Here is a 15787-nt window from a genome sequence, read left to right as displayed (position 1 = left end):
GGGGACTTTTGGGTACAGGATTATTGTTTAGTTGTTTTTGTGTTCTGTTGCTGGTTTTGCCAATATACGTATATCCTTTAATAAAGGGTTGTTATTTCTTCCTTTTTCCATACTTCCTCGACTGGAGCCTCTTAATTTCAGATTTACAATTGCTGAGAGAGAGGAGTTTGGTCTACCTCATAACTCATCCTCCTTAGCAAAGCACCTCAGTCTCCTTAAACTGAGACATATTGGCACATACTTTGTCTGAGAATACTTACTTGAAGGAAGGAAGTTCAAGCCAAATGTTGGCCAAGTTAGGTTCCCATATTTTACCAGTCCTTGTATTCAGAAAATCAGGTTCAAAGAGAAGTAATTGTCTGCAAAAACTGTTCCAGTTCAAAGTCCTATGTCTCAGCTGAAATCCTCCTTCAAACACGTTGTTAACTAAGGTGCTACATTTTTCCCTCAAGTGGTAAAACTTTAATTCCACTCTCTATGGAAATAGAATGATTAAAATAATTAAAGTTCTTAATGTACTGCAGTGTGTTTAACCAAAGCATCAAAGACTTGAATCTGGATACCAGGATCATTTGAAAAATGTGATTTCATGAACTAGACTTTATGATTACATCAATATTTTTAAATAGAAAAAGGCAGTGAATGATTTCTGGCCTCAGTTCCCGGTGGTTCTGGGTGCTGAGACCTAGCCCCATCTGTGCTGGATTGATTTGGAGAGATTGAGTTGGAGTCCTCTGAAGCAGAGGAGCCATGGGATTAACTACCATTAAGTAGCATGGTTGATTGGGACTATGTGATTACAGTCATTGTCAATTTTGGCTCCTCAGTACAAAAGAGACATGGAAATACTGCAGAGACTGCAACAAAGGGTTAGAGCGTATCTCCTATGAAGAAAGGTTAAGAGAACTTTTTAGCCTGGAAAAGAAAAGCCGCAGGGAGTTCTCAGTGTGGCCAAGAAGATAAATAGCATCCTTACTTATATCAGAAATAGTGTGGCGAACAGGACTAGGGCAGTGATTGTCCCTCTGTACTCAGCAGTGGTGCGGCTGCAACTTGTTCAGTTTTGGGTGCCTCACTACAAGAAAGACATTAAAGCGCTGGTGTGTGTCCAGAGAAGGACAATGAAGTGGTGAAGGGTCTAGAGTGTAAATCTAGTCCTCTTATAAGGAGCAGCTGAGGGAGCTGGAGGTGTTCAGCCTGGAGAAAAGGAGGCTCAGGGAGGACCTTATGTCTCTCTACAACTGTCTGAAAGGAGGTTGTAGCAAGGTGGAGGGGTGAGTCACTGGATCAGTAAAAGTATTATTAGACCTGTGATATAAAGCCAATTGTGAGTTTTCAGATTATATATAATGGGAACGATTTTCCTAATGACTTCTAGACATAGATAGACATAGAGTTGTATGACCATTGCAGGGTGAAGGACAAGTGGTCAGCTGAAAGGATATGTAGAAACTAGTTATACTCAATTTTCTGTTGTGAGATAAGAGTAGTTTATAAGTAGTATTAAAATGAAAGCAAACATTGAGCAAGTAAAAAAACAAACCATCTGGAAATTCTTATAAGTTCAATCCTATAATTCTGTCCACTACAAAATTTAATCCTTTTTTTTACTGCCAGAAAAAAATGACTTTCAGAAGTTTAGTCCAACCTTTCTTCTGAAACCTCTGTTTAATGTTACACATGTACAATCTTCATGCTATAATTTAAATTAGAATTAATGCTTCTGTCTAGGAGATATTTTCTGAAAAAAAAAGATGTCACACGCATCTAATACACTCTGCAAAAATACCATGTACGTACGTATCTAGTACCAGGGTTTGATAAAGTAAATAAGGATTTTATACTAGACTGTATAAACTAACTTGCTCTTTTTGTCAATACCATTTCATAGAAAAAGAAACAACTGCAAAGTAAGTAATAAAGCTGACCTAATTTTGATGCAAGAAAATCTATCACAAGGATTTATAGTGCTGCTATGTTCCAATCAATTCAGGAGTTAGAAATTTTTAATCTTTTGATCTAGAGAAACTAGCCTGGCACAGATTAAAACAACTAAAGAAGAACTTCAGGGTACAAAAACACTCCATGTAAGAATTAATATAATAAAGAAGATACATCATAGAACTTTATTAAATATTGTAATAAAATCTTTGGAAAGATGAAAGACAAATCCCAAGAGTAGCACAATCTGCTATAGTAGAAAACAAAACAAATAGTGATTTATATTACCAGCTCAAAATCTTTGCATTACGAAATGGAAAGCTTATTTTAAGATCTAGAGCTTCATAAACAGGTACTTCAAGGATCATGTTTAGGTATAAGGTCTTCTACTATAAAAAATATTATTTATTCTTTATTTATGTACAATAAGGATCTATAGCTGCATTTCTGAGGTTACATCTGCATTTTATTCAAATGGTGTATGTCTAGCTTGCTCAGAGCCTCTCTAGATCAGACAGACTGCATGCTACAGCTTAAGATGTCCCATATATTGTCCCTGCATAACTTAAAGCAATTCTTACTTTTGTGGTATGGAAGGTCATTTCAAGCTTCATGGTGCTTAGCAGGGAAACAGGAAAATACATTTTGTCATAAAGGATATTTAAACACAACAAGAATGTTTCAACACTGCTTGAGCACTGAATAATATAGAAGGAGACAAACTATTTGCAGTTTTACTCATACTGCTTAATGATTGCTTGTGAAAAAATGACTGGGGGTAAAATTAAAGGAAACAGGGAAGCTTTGTTCACATCTTAACAGAAGTTATAACAGTATGGAAATTATAGCCTGAAATGAAGTTGCTACTCTCTGAATGGAATGCTGTTGGCACATCCAAAACTTTCCACGCCGATTTCCTACACACACAGTCTGCAAGCACATGTTAAGGGGATGAAACAGAGGGTGTAGCAGAGTGGAAATACTGTGGCCAGGCTCTGTTGAAATCCTTTCAGGAAGGGGAACTCGATGGTACTTTGTAGCTGATAAAGACCATAGCAGCCTTCATCCAATGGAGATAGAAGAGGTCTTGATGCTGAACCAGCAACAGTGGTGAAATCACTCACTGTGGAAGATCTTGGTTTGTTTTAACCTAATTGTAATAATTGTGCATACCTCCTTCCCAAAATTACTTGCCTCCAAGGTGCAACCACTCCTCATTGAGCAAGCGCTGTGGATTTTATCATAACTTTAAGTGTGAAACAAGAGAATTTTACACCAATTAGCAACAAAGGTATGTGTGACTAGAGTCACTCACGCTTCATCTAAATGTAAAGGAGTAGTATAAAACTAAAGTTAGGAATAAAGAGAAGTTTGGGAAGACTCCATTGTAACTTCTGGGATCAGTAGACATTCTGAACCTGCTTTCTCCCCCATAGGGATGCCTATGAAGTAAGAACTATATTCTACGTGTGCTGATTGATTTTCTCAAGCTAGCTTTGACTGGGGATTCGAACTTGCTTGTATATTGGTTTGAATACCTTTTTGCAGTCACATAGTGTAAATGGCAATCTTTGAACCTTCATCTGTCACAATTTTCTATTACCATTGTAGATAATAAAGAGTGTTATTCTGTAAACTGTTACTGTGAGTCCCTCAAGGGTACTAGCAGTCACTGACAGTGGGTAACATACTCAAAAGTGTGGAGAACTGGGAGGGAATCTGACCTATGCTGTTGGTGTGTGACCCTGAACAAGTGAGTTGAAGTATCCTCCTATCCAGCAGGCTGCTCAGAGGAAAGTCCATATAATGGGTTGGGCACAAGGGTCTTGGTTTTCCTGGGACAGTGACAGACAAATAAAACACAAGGGTTTGAGGAAATCTCCCCTTTTCACATGACAGTGCTATCTGTGGAGTGAACTATTACCCAAAAAAACATATGGAGGAAATATTTGAGTAATCCCAAAGGCAATCCAGAGACAATATTTATGCAATAAAGAGACCAAGATCTGGGAGTGAACAAGAATAGTATAGCTGTACCTTAAAGACCAACCTAACTCTGGGCAATTCCTGCTAGGGACAAAGGGAATGGCTGGGAAATAGGTTCCATATCCATATTAAATAGTTAAATAGTGTTATGGAATGTTCTTGGAGAGAATTATATGTCTACACTACTTGCTCCTCCAAAGAAAGTGGACACATTCGATATCTTTCCAATTGCCTTACTGAAAACTTTGGTAAGTCCATATATATGAAGGTTTTACTATATTTGGGATTGGTTGAATGTGCATGTAATTTCCTAGTAGATTAGAAAAGTATCATCTTGTTGAACAAGACAGATGAGATTACAATTGTTATTCATAGTTTGTAGCATTCATATGTTAAGATGTTGTGATGTACAAAAATAGATAAATTTTGCATGTCATTTATTTCTACCTCAAGCAGAGTCAAATTGTACTCAGCTGGTAACTATTTCTGACTGATAGTTATAAAAAGAATAGAAAAATTTAGCTCAGCTCCAGGAGCATATCTCCATCTACCTATAATCTATTTCCTAAGTGAAATCAGTCTTGTTCCCTGCATTTTAATTTAGTACAAAATAAATTTGGATCTTTATTAAATGCAATTGACTGTAGACATTTAGATGAGATGCAAAAATTAGGCATATTTGCATTTTGTGTTCTTTCTACATTACAAAATAGAAAATTGGAGAAAGCTCTTAAGATCTGTCCACTGAACATAGAAGACACCTTAGAGTAACGAGGTTCCTAAGTCAATTACTTCTTTAAGTATGTAAGTTTGCTAGTATGAATTGAAGTCATATAAAAACCTGATGGGGATTTCAGAAGAGCTTATTTGCAACTCAGTTGTTTAAGTCCTTTAAAAACATACTTTACATATCTTTGGATGGGATTTATCTGGCCAGTTGAAGATGTATATTCTCTAGCCACTAGACGCTAGAACCAATCATCCTTTTCCCTGTTTAGAGGTACTTTTGCAGTAAAAGTCATATTTTTGTGGTGTAAATGTACAGCATAAACTAGACTGAATATATAGTAAAAATGCATTTATTTCCCCCCAAAAATACAAAAGGAATCAAAGGAACTAGCTTGTACATACCTACATTTAGTCAGATATATTCTGACCTTATGCCCAAGTTATTTTAATGGCTTTTCAGTGACCAGAAATCTTGGTCAGAACAATAGTTCTTTAGCAAAGGTAGTCATGTGGCAAAGAAGAACCTCAAATAATGACCTTTTTTAGTGTAATGCTGCATATTTCACCCAGGTATTCTTAAGAAGCTGTCCGCTTCAAACTGAATATTGTTTTAAATGTTTTTTTTAACTCCCAAAATTCACCACATTTGCCAAGGGCTATGACCATCTGATCCTGGCTCTATTTAATTCAGTAATTAGTGTTTTTATTTTATGATTCAGACTGATAAAATTTAAAAATTAAATCTTACACGTTATTGTTATAATAAGCTATCATAGCTACTAAAAAGGTTTTATTGAGGAATAACTCCCTTAGCTTGATGCATAACTATTGTAACTATTTGTACACGGTATAATTTTCAGCATTAATCCATTTTACCTGGAGGGAAAATGAGCCTCTGTCTTTTTAAAACATTGATATTGACTGCATCAAGCACTTTTGCAATAATCTGGCAATTCAAATAACAGTCACTAATTTTTGTTTAAAATGATAACATAAGTCTCATTTAGGACAAAAAAGTTGTTGTAAGCCAGAAAAGAATAAATTGTGGCCAAATTCTTCAAAAATTATTTATCCTGGCTGGTAATTTAGAAAATATTTTTTCCAGGTTAGTCTGGTTTTAATAAGGCAACTAATTTTTACACTGTAGGAATCAACTCAACAGGCTCTCCTAGAAATATGTTAAAATATATTTTTTTTGTTTGATTACAATTTATATCACCATCTATACAAGGAACAATTTGCCTCTGGAAGTAAACACCACTTACAGATATAGACCTTGAGCTGGAAGGCACAAAAATATCTGGCATTTTGAAGCACAAAACCCCAGGTTTCCTGATGTTCTGGATTTTATTCAGGTTTACATGGGATTCCGTGAAAATGAAAGATTTAATAATTTTAAGACCCTGAAATGCAGAATTTTTGTTTTCCTTTTGAAATAAAGTTTTCTGTCTAAGTTATCTGAAGCTTTATCTGATGCTCAAAGGCAAATGTGAGGAATAAATGGGATGTATATGACATTAGCATATAGTCACAAAAGGAGATCCAATAGTATTAAAAGTGCCTCTATTCCTTCTCATAAAGGGTAATGGACTGAATCTTTGTGTAATGTTAGGTAGAAATCTAGTCCAGAGTTCTTCATAATTTATGAATACTTCTCATTATAGCTGTCTTGATGAGCTCCACCTTTTATGTTGAAGTCCCTGTTGGCTGGAGACTGGTAAATTATCCTAGAAAAAATGTAGTCAAATTCTAACTCAGTAGTCTGCTGTCAACAGGATGATTTTATACCAGGGTGTATGGCATTTAAAGAAGCACTAGTAATGAGAGATCAGTCAGAGCCCATTGAAAATGTTAATCAGGAAAACAGCAAACTCTAGATAAGAACAATGAATTACCTGTATAAGAGTGTAGGTAAGGAAATAAGCAGGTCCCCAGACCCCACTGATAGGAAATATTTGAAAGATGGACTCCTTTTGTAAAGAGAAGAGTAGACAATAGAACCCAGAAAGACTTACAGGAGATGGGGTAAGCTGACAGAGTGACTCCATGCTCCTCAAAAAGGGTTATCCCTCTGTCCTACAAGCCTCCTACTCAGTTCTCTTCTGTCCTTCTCCTTGCCTAACCACAGACTACATCATTTGAATTTACTAGTTTGACAGAAAGTTATTCCAACCAGTGAAACAGAGAACGGTTTTCTGACAGTCTAGTGAGCAGAATGAACTTGCTATGTCATTAGCAAATGTCAGTTCCAGCAAAAAGGAAGGAGAGGAACAAGTTTCCCATGAATGCAGAAGGTTAAGAAGAAATGGGCATGGAGATTTTTCCTTTGCAGTGGCAAAGGAAAAAGTTTGACTAAACCATCTTGACAAAAAATAGTAGAGATGAAGGAGAAGAAACTCCACTTTCCATTTTAATGTCCATACAAAAATCTTGAATAATCACAGTTTCAAATTAGAAAATATGGCTACAGAATTTCCTCACTATATTTGTGTTTCTTGCCTTCATAAGATGTAAAGTTTCTTTAATGACTTCAGCCAGTACCTAGAGCTTGCCATCCTTGGAGCACTCTGAGAAAACAAATAAATGAAAAAAACACAAAACAAAAACAAAGAAGCAAAAACAAATTTACCTACTTTGGAAGTTTGGAAGTTTGATGTCAAGTATACACAACATAACCAAACTGTTCTACTAAGAAACCCATCCCGCTGGTATTTTAATCAAAAAGAAGGCTTATAAAACTTAATAAAAAGCAGTAAGATCAGAGATAGAAAAATAAAATTTTTTCCTTTTGTTTACTTACATTTCACAAAATTATTAAGGCATTTGTTATATGAAATGTCAGTCTTTGAAAAGTTCTCTCAAATACATCACTATTGTGTAAATCTTGTAATCCCCTGTAGAGACCAGATTTGTATCTCACTGATTGATGGGTTGGATCAACCATCTCTGTGTGTGTGTGTGTGTTTGTGTGTCAGGGGAGGGCCACAGTCAGGTCTGCAGCCTCATGGCAGTATCAGAAGGCACATGTAAGGCCTGCAGCTGACATGGCAGATTGCACGGAGCGCACATGGCAGCACGGAGAGCCACGTGGCTGGGCTGTCAGTCAAGGAAGTCCTGCCTGGTAGCCCCCAAATCCTCTGACCGGCTGCAGCACTGCTCACTGGGGCTAGGGGGACACTGAGGGGTCAGTGAACCAGATGTCCCACATGGCTGGAGTGGCCACAGTAGCCAAACTTGATAAACAGACACACACGAGGTCTCCATCTTACCCTGGCCTGCTCTTCTGGAAGCTGCCAATGTGTGACTTATTGATGGTAACCATATTTTTCTCTCCTCTCTCTCTTTATTCTTTCTTGTCTTCATCTCTCTTCCTTTACTCTTTTCTTCCTCTTGTGGGTAACTTAAAACAGATTGTAGTATTTCACTTGAATTGTACTGGGTTAGTGTTTGCTGCATGCAAAGTAGATTCCCTACTCCACAGCAATGCCTCCTGGTTGGTAAAACCCTTGGAAGGATGTAGAAATAGAGCTCAGAATGCTTTTTGGAGGTAGGCAAGGAAGTATTTTTGTTCCTAGTAGCCTGTTATTTGTGGAATCTTTTTCCTTGGTTGTATGTCGCTCCTATAAAACCTTTTTGCAAAAATGCCCATTTTCTCACTAAATTAAAAGAAATCTCTTAGAGAAAATGTGTAGCTTTTTCTTTGGCCACAAACTCAAGGTATCAAAAAACCAAAGACTTTGCAAGAGTTCATGTGACCGAAATCTCTTGAAGTCTGAAATTAAAGTGTAACACCTGGTAAAGCTTAAAGCTTCTGGAGCAGGGTGTAACATCCTCCTAGTCAGAAGCATAATTTTTGAAATTTGTAAGAAATAATTATAATATGCTTATATTGAGTGAAAAAATTGTTGAAGACAGAGCAACCCTGTTAAAATTTCTATGATAGTAGACCTTGCTGCAGCTACCTGCATCACACCATAAAGTAGTGACAATGGTGGAAACACGGTCTATATAGACTCCAAAAGTGATACCTATCCACCAAGTTAGAAATCTCAAGAGAGAATGTTGTGTCATGTCCTTGCTTCATTACTGTGCTGCAGAAGTTTCTCTCACACATTGGAAAGAGTGCTTCAGACACTTGTAGATTTGGGAGAGGAATCTAATGTCTATCCCTGAAGTACACTGAAATTCTGGCTTTATCTGTCATCTTGTTTTGTCTTTATTTAAGCCTATGATACTGTATCTTCCTTAAACAAATTATTTTATTTATTCTGAATAACAAGATAGATATAAAGCTACTGGATAGATGCCAGAAATGGGCCACTGAGATGAATAAGAGGCTGGAGCATGTCACATATGAGGAGAGGCTGAGAGAAGTGGGACTGTTTAGCCTGGAGAGGAGCAGCCTTAAGGGGATGTCATGCAAGTATATAAATATCTGATGGGAAGGTATGAAGACAGAGGCAGACTCTTTCAGTGGGACCCAGTGACAAGACTGGAGGCAAAAGAAACAAACTGAAACTCAGGAGGCTCTGTCTGAACATTAGGAAACACTTTTTTACTGTGAGGGTGACTGAGATTGTGGAGTCTTCATTTCTGGATATTAAAAAGCTGCCTAGGTATGGTCCTTGGAAAACAGCTCTAGGTGACCCCATCTGAGCCAGGGTGTTGAATAAGATGACCTTCAGAGTCCCATTCCAATCTCAACCATTTTGTGATTCTCAGAATTATTCAATCACATCTGTGTAGCGGAGATGCAGTATAAAATTCATGTGTTTTGCTAAAAGAGTGATGTTGAAAGAATTCACTGCTGCTTTTAATGAGAGGCATATATTACAGAGAGGACTTTGAATGAATGCTAATACTGTAAAAGAACATTCCGACATGATGGTATAAATGTTGTAACTATTACTGCTATTGTTGGAGACAATGTTAATCCCATTGCAACTTTTCAACTCCAAAAAAAAAAAAAAATGCTGCAGTAGAAAATTTATTTGCTTTCTTGTAACTTGCAACTGAAACATCGTCTTAACTGATCAAAAATACCACAATAAAAATAAGAATTTTCTGTTCTGTTTTGTATCAAGGGAATTTGGACGGGTATAAAATAGATTACATTATGTAAATGAACTGCTGTGCAAGTAATCCTGCCTAATTAAATTTGTAACTGTAAACTATAATTGTTTAAATAAATGCATCTACCTATTATTGTGTTGAATATGAAATAACAACAATAAAAAGTCACATCTAACAAATATTTGAAAATTTTAAAACTTGATATGCTGTAGCAGGGTTGGGGTTTTTTTTCCAGCTAATTTCTTCATAGAGAAGAAATTTCTTTGATGGTCATATGGGAAGGTTTTGCTGAAGTCATATTTATGATACATTTTTAGGGGAAAAGCAATTTGTTAGCTTTGAATGAGGTAGGTAGATAAACAGTCAAATTTCTGTGAAGACCTATTGATTTCTCTTTTACAGTATCACCTAAGTAAATGGAAATTTATTGAATAAATATTAAAAGATTATTCTCTATACTGGAATAAAGCTAGAATTGATGCATTCAGCATGGTTTCTAGAAGAAACTTATTTTGTAGCAACCTGAAATTCCAATTTTTACCATACAGAATAAATAGACAAGAAAATTACACATTAATTAAAATATTCCCATGTTGATTTTCTTATACTATTGCAGTCTTTTTACAGGTTGCTTCTTCATTTACCTTCTGGGATGTTTCTTATTTACATGAGATCCTGCAGGGCTCACTCCTGAGATTGTTTGGCTGTGCAGAAATTCACATCAACTTTAAAAACCAACCATTTAGATTCATTTTTTCTATCAAACAAGGGAAGTAGAAGATGAAAGCTTGTATGCATCAAGGTCCCAACATAGTATGCTTGAACTCCGAGTCATTCTATTTACGCTAATCTAGATATAGTTATATTGAGCATTAAATGAGTCTCTAAGTTAAACACTGTGGTCTGTTCTTCCAGATATAGGTTTTCAAAAATCTGACTTGCAGGAGTTTCCAGAAAGTTCTATCAAAAGTCAGGAGGAATTAACTTCCTTTCTGTTCATTCAGATTTGACATTATTCCCATCCATGTAAGAATGCAATTAACTAGTTATTAAAAATTATCTGCCTGCTGCAATCTGTATCAGATGCTCCAATTACTTTTAACACACTTCACTTTTCGGAAATTTTTTATCTGAGAGGAACAAGGCCTTTGCTACTGAAAGCTCTTTGTCACTGGTACTGGTGCAGTGCAATTGAGTTCTGAACCAAATATCACTGTCCAAGAAATAGTTACAAATAACTGTGTGACATATATAAACAATATTTGTCCATTAAAAATTTTTTTTCCATATTTTTAAAATATTACAAATACTTTTAAGTTGCCATATTATTCTGTGATTTATGATTTTTAAGTAAAACTCAGTGTCAACACAAAAGATTGCTTTTCACCACTTCAATTCCTTTTGTTTCACTTGCTGCTCCATTTATTAGAATATCCTTAATCTATGTTAGTTTCTAATGTGGTTTTGGAATACAAATCCCTTTGGAATACAAATTATTTATTCCTTGCAATGTATCATACAGGGGTTTGAGTCCGCTTTGCTATCACGTTTCACTATGTGGAGGTTTGAGGATTTTTTTGTTGTTAATACACCTTAGTGTTTTGAAAGGTTGTCAATAAATATCCTTGTTTCTTTTTTTGAATTATTGCCTTCAGTTAATATCAAATGCACAGTTCAATCAATTTATTTGGTTGAATTTGAACAAAAAAAAAATTGGAGTAAAATGATCTGTCAACATCTATTATGGCAGAGAAGCAAAGTAATTTTAGAAGTTTTATATTCCTATCTGAATATTAGATTAAAACATTATGCAAATAAGGGAGATAACAAAAGTGTTCTTAAATTTACAAAAAAGCTAATCATCTCTACAGCTGCTTCTGTTAACATAAATAGAAATTTAATAGTTGTATTAATTAGCTCACCTTTCAGACATAATGTATTTTTGCAATACATTACTTGGGTTATTAGACAAATATTCTCAAAAATGCTGTGTTAGTTTTTGGGTTTGTTTTAAACTGAGTTTTGCAATACACCTATGAATTGCTACTTTCACAGGTGGAAAACAAGGACAGTCAGCTAAAAAAATAAGTTCAGAAAATTCTGAGTGTAAATACTGGTTCCATTAAAATGAAACAAAATTTTATCCTTTTATTTTTTATTTTTAAATTTTAATTTTAATTCAAAGTCATTATGTTCTGGGTGTTTGCCATTGTCCTGATATCATAGTACATGGGATCACTGAGAAAATTATGACCTCTTAAACCAAAACTAAACAATTAACCCCCCTGCAAATAAACTCTTTATGTAATTTGCGTACATATGAAGAAAAATAATCAAATCAAACTCTAACTTTAAATTTAGGCTTGGTACCCCAAAACACATCATCACATCATCAATTTTTTGTTGCTTTGATTATCACTGAACTCTAGGGGGGTGTAGAATTGACTTTTATATATTTGCACACAGGCATTTATTAACTAATATCCACACCGAATATTAGTAAAGTGTGTAAGCAAGCCATTGGATCATTTTTACATTTTCTGACATTATAACCATCTTCTCACAAAAATAACAAAAAATTACCCCAAGTCCTCACTAGTAAAGCAATTGTATTTGATTTACAAATTCTATATAAGGAATTATTATGCTGCCATTTACAAAATTTTTTTTTTTTAATGAAACTGTCTAGGTTTTGTGCAATTCCAAGCTTATATAAGGCCAATTGTGATTGATAATGGTTGAATGCATTGCAGAATTTTTGCCATATTTTCTGAAGACTACAAAAAGCTTTAAAGTGGACATGAACTAAAAACTGTAGAAACTGACAAGAACTCACACAGCATATTATAAAAAGGGAAATAAATAAGCATATATAGGAGAATATTAATTTCAACAAGACTATAATATTTTATGATGCCTAGTAATAATTGCAATTTTAATAATTAGGTACTATGGGGAAGAACTGATTTTATCATAGTGAATTAAGAAAATAAAAAAATCCCAACTATTATTTCAGGATTAAACATGTAGAACACAAAAACATTGGTCTATACTTTTGAAAAAAAATCTACCTAATTAAGACAGAATTCTGACATAATTAGTCAGACTACCTCAGCAGACATTTCAGAGTCTTCACTGGCTATGATAGTTATTAAGAGATGTAGGAAGTATTTGCATTTTTCATAAATTCTCCATTTTATTTTGAGCCAGAATCCAGAATGCCAGTTTGGCATAAAATTTTCTGAACAATCATAATTCTGAGTGACGATATAATTAAAATATCATTATAAATATTTGTCATGATTTTGTTTATCTACATGATAGAAATCTATTAAAAATATTTATTATCCTAGTAATGGTAAAAATTTTGCTAAATACTCCTCTTTGAGCTAACATTTTTTCAGCCAACTCTATAAAGTCACAGAAACAAGTTTGTCATTTACTTAAGTTGCCAAACTGGGATTTTAATGTGCTTGTGCTGACAAGAGGTCTATGTGCCTGCAAGAGCCAAAATCGACAGTGATATGTCATGATTTATACTAAACAACAGCTTTTTCTCTTCCCGATTTTTTCTACAGGAAAATCCATGGGCATCTTTCATTTTATCTTGAGTGCTGTGACCATCTAAATGTTATTTAAAATATACTACCAGCCATTAATTTTCTTTGGAATACTACTTAGTCGTGGAAAAATAGCAAAGCAAATGGAAACAAGCTTGTTAATTTTTTTCCCCAAGTAAAGTTTTGCAATAAAATAAAAAAATAACCCACTGCCTAATTTTTTTCAGCATCTCGTTTTTATAATTAATTTTTTAATGCCAGTAAACACAGAGAAGGATAAGAAGTGGGTTAAATATAAAGTCAAATAGCTTCTATGAAGCAGAGTCCATTAGTTACAGTCAGTTTTATAGAAATAGCAATAAAATCTAATTTAAACTTTAAAGAAAATTTGTAGTTGAATCTAAGTACTTACATAATAAAAACTTTTTAATTAAGAAAATCTTTTTAATTATAGGAATTGTTAATCTTGACATGAGTATGAAAACAGAGATGGGGTTATTCATTTCAGTCTTTCATTCTTTCAGCTGCAGAACTGCAGCAAGAACAGTGGGGAATTTTCCATTTTCTTATGTGGCTTATGTGAATCCACATTCAATGCTCTGCTACGTGCACCTATTGGAGCCACAGGCATCTAAACCCAAGTTTGCTAGGTGCTGTTTATTTGGGTTGTACCTTGGTTTACTGTGTATTGAGAGGGAAGAAGAGAAGGCAAAGGTTACCCTGACCCAGATGAGAATTTTTTTGGTTACCTTCTAGGTGGTGAACCAGGTTTTGTCTTTCAAAATGTTTGAATAAAGTGGTGGAATTGGTGTGTGATAGACTTAGAAACTGATGAACATTCCTAAATTGTTTAGGTTAAGTGCACAAACACATAGAAAGGTGGCTGCTTTAGAATTGTCTCACCTATCATCTTCCTACTACAACTGAACAGGATTAATCTAATCTATATTAAACATCTCCTTTAAGATATGACAAATTTTGCCTTTAAAATGCTGATTTTTATTTAGTGACCACATAGGGTCACCCAATCCTATGTAAATATGAACAGTTCATGTGTCTAAATCTGATGAAAAGGTTTTTATCTGTCTTTACTATCAAAGGAGATTTGTATCAAATGGTAAAGGTACTTTACTTGCTATTGTAGCTCTGTATTGCAGTATTACCATTGTTAGTCACTAGCCATACTGGGGCTTGTTTGGAATGGAGGTAATTTTTCTCATATTAGCTTGCATAGTGCTGTGGTTTAGATTTATGATGAAAACAGCATTAATATACTGATGTTTTCACTGTTGCTGAGAGTGCTTACATTGTGTCCAGGTGTCCTCTGTTTCTCACCCCACCAGGGAGTAGACTGGGGATGCACAAGAAGTTGGGAGGGGACACAGTTGTGCTCAGTAAGGAGGAGGAATGGGTCACATTCAGAATTATGACATTTGTCTTCCTAGATAACTCCTAGATGTGATGAAGCCCTGCTTTCCCGGACATATCTAAGCACCTGCTAGATGATGGGAAATAGTTAACTCCTTGTTTTGCTTTGCTTGCCTGCACACCTATTGCATATGCACACCTATTAAATTTCCTCTATCTCAACCCATGAGTTTTTTGTCTTTTGCCCTTCTGATTCCCTTCCCTGTTCTGCTGAGGGAGTAGGTGTCTGAGCAGTTGTGTAGGTGCTTAGCTGCTGATTGAGGTCAAACCACTGCACTAACCATAACCTCTGTATCGAGTTTGGCAGGTCCCAGGACTGAGGTCTGTCAGGCCTGATTTCTGAAAAAGAATATTGGCTCGTCTCCTTCATTACTGTTTGTCTTTGATGGTGGAGTCCTAGTTTTACATAGATAGCAGTAGCAAGCATCTAGGATCTAAGATATCTGGATAAAGGAAAAATTTGTCTAACAGAGGACACAAGGAAATTACACTAAAACCAAAAGAATATAATAAAAATGTAAAAAAAGACAGGAAAAACCTCTACTGTTCTCCACAGAACCATTTATATCATTCAACTACATGCAATCAAAAGGCATTCAGATGCAATGCTGCCTCAGCATAAGTATTTAGAAGCTGGGACACAAAGGAATGACATTCACAGGAAATTCAACGCCAGCAGTTTTTCTTCTCGTAGGACAATTATTTTACTTTTTCTTTAAAGATTTCATTCTCTTCTGATAAACAGCTTGCCTACCTTCCCTTTCATCCAGCAGGAATTTTGTAAAAACAAAAAAAAATTATCTTTTGGCTGAGGAGATTTTAGAAATACATTCAGTTCGAAAACTAAATGGATGTCATGGACACCTTTTCAACCTTCAGAATTCCAGATTTTCATTTAACTTTTACATTTGATCTACACAATATAATACTACTGTTGCAATTTTGTCCTACAGTGACATCAATTGTCATTACTATGCAGTTTAAATACTAAGCTTACAACCTCAACTGCTGCAGTTTAAAAACTGAAAAGATCTTCCACAGAGCTTAACCACTCTTTAACATACCCTTAA

The sequence above is a fragment of the Neopelma chrysocephalum genome, unplaced genomic scaffold, assembly GCF_003984885.1.
Source record: "Neopelma chrysocephalum unplaced genomic scaffold, ASM398488v2 Primary Assembly neopelma1_25, whole genome shotgun sequence".
In the NCBI taxonomy this organism is placed as follows: domain Eukaryota; kingdom Metazoa; phylum Chordata; class Aves; order Passeriformes; family Pipridae; genus Neopelma; species Neopelma chrysocephalum.
Note: the sequence above shows the minus strand (reverse complement) of the source record.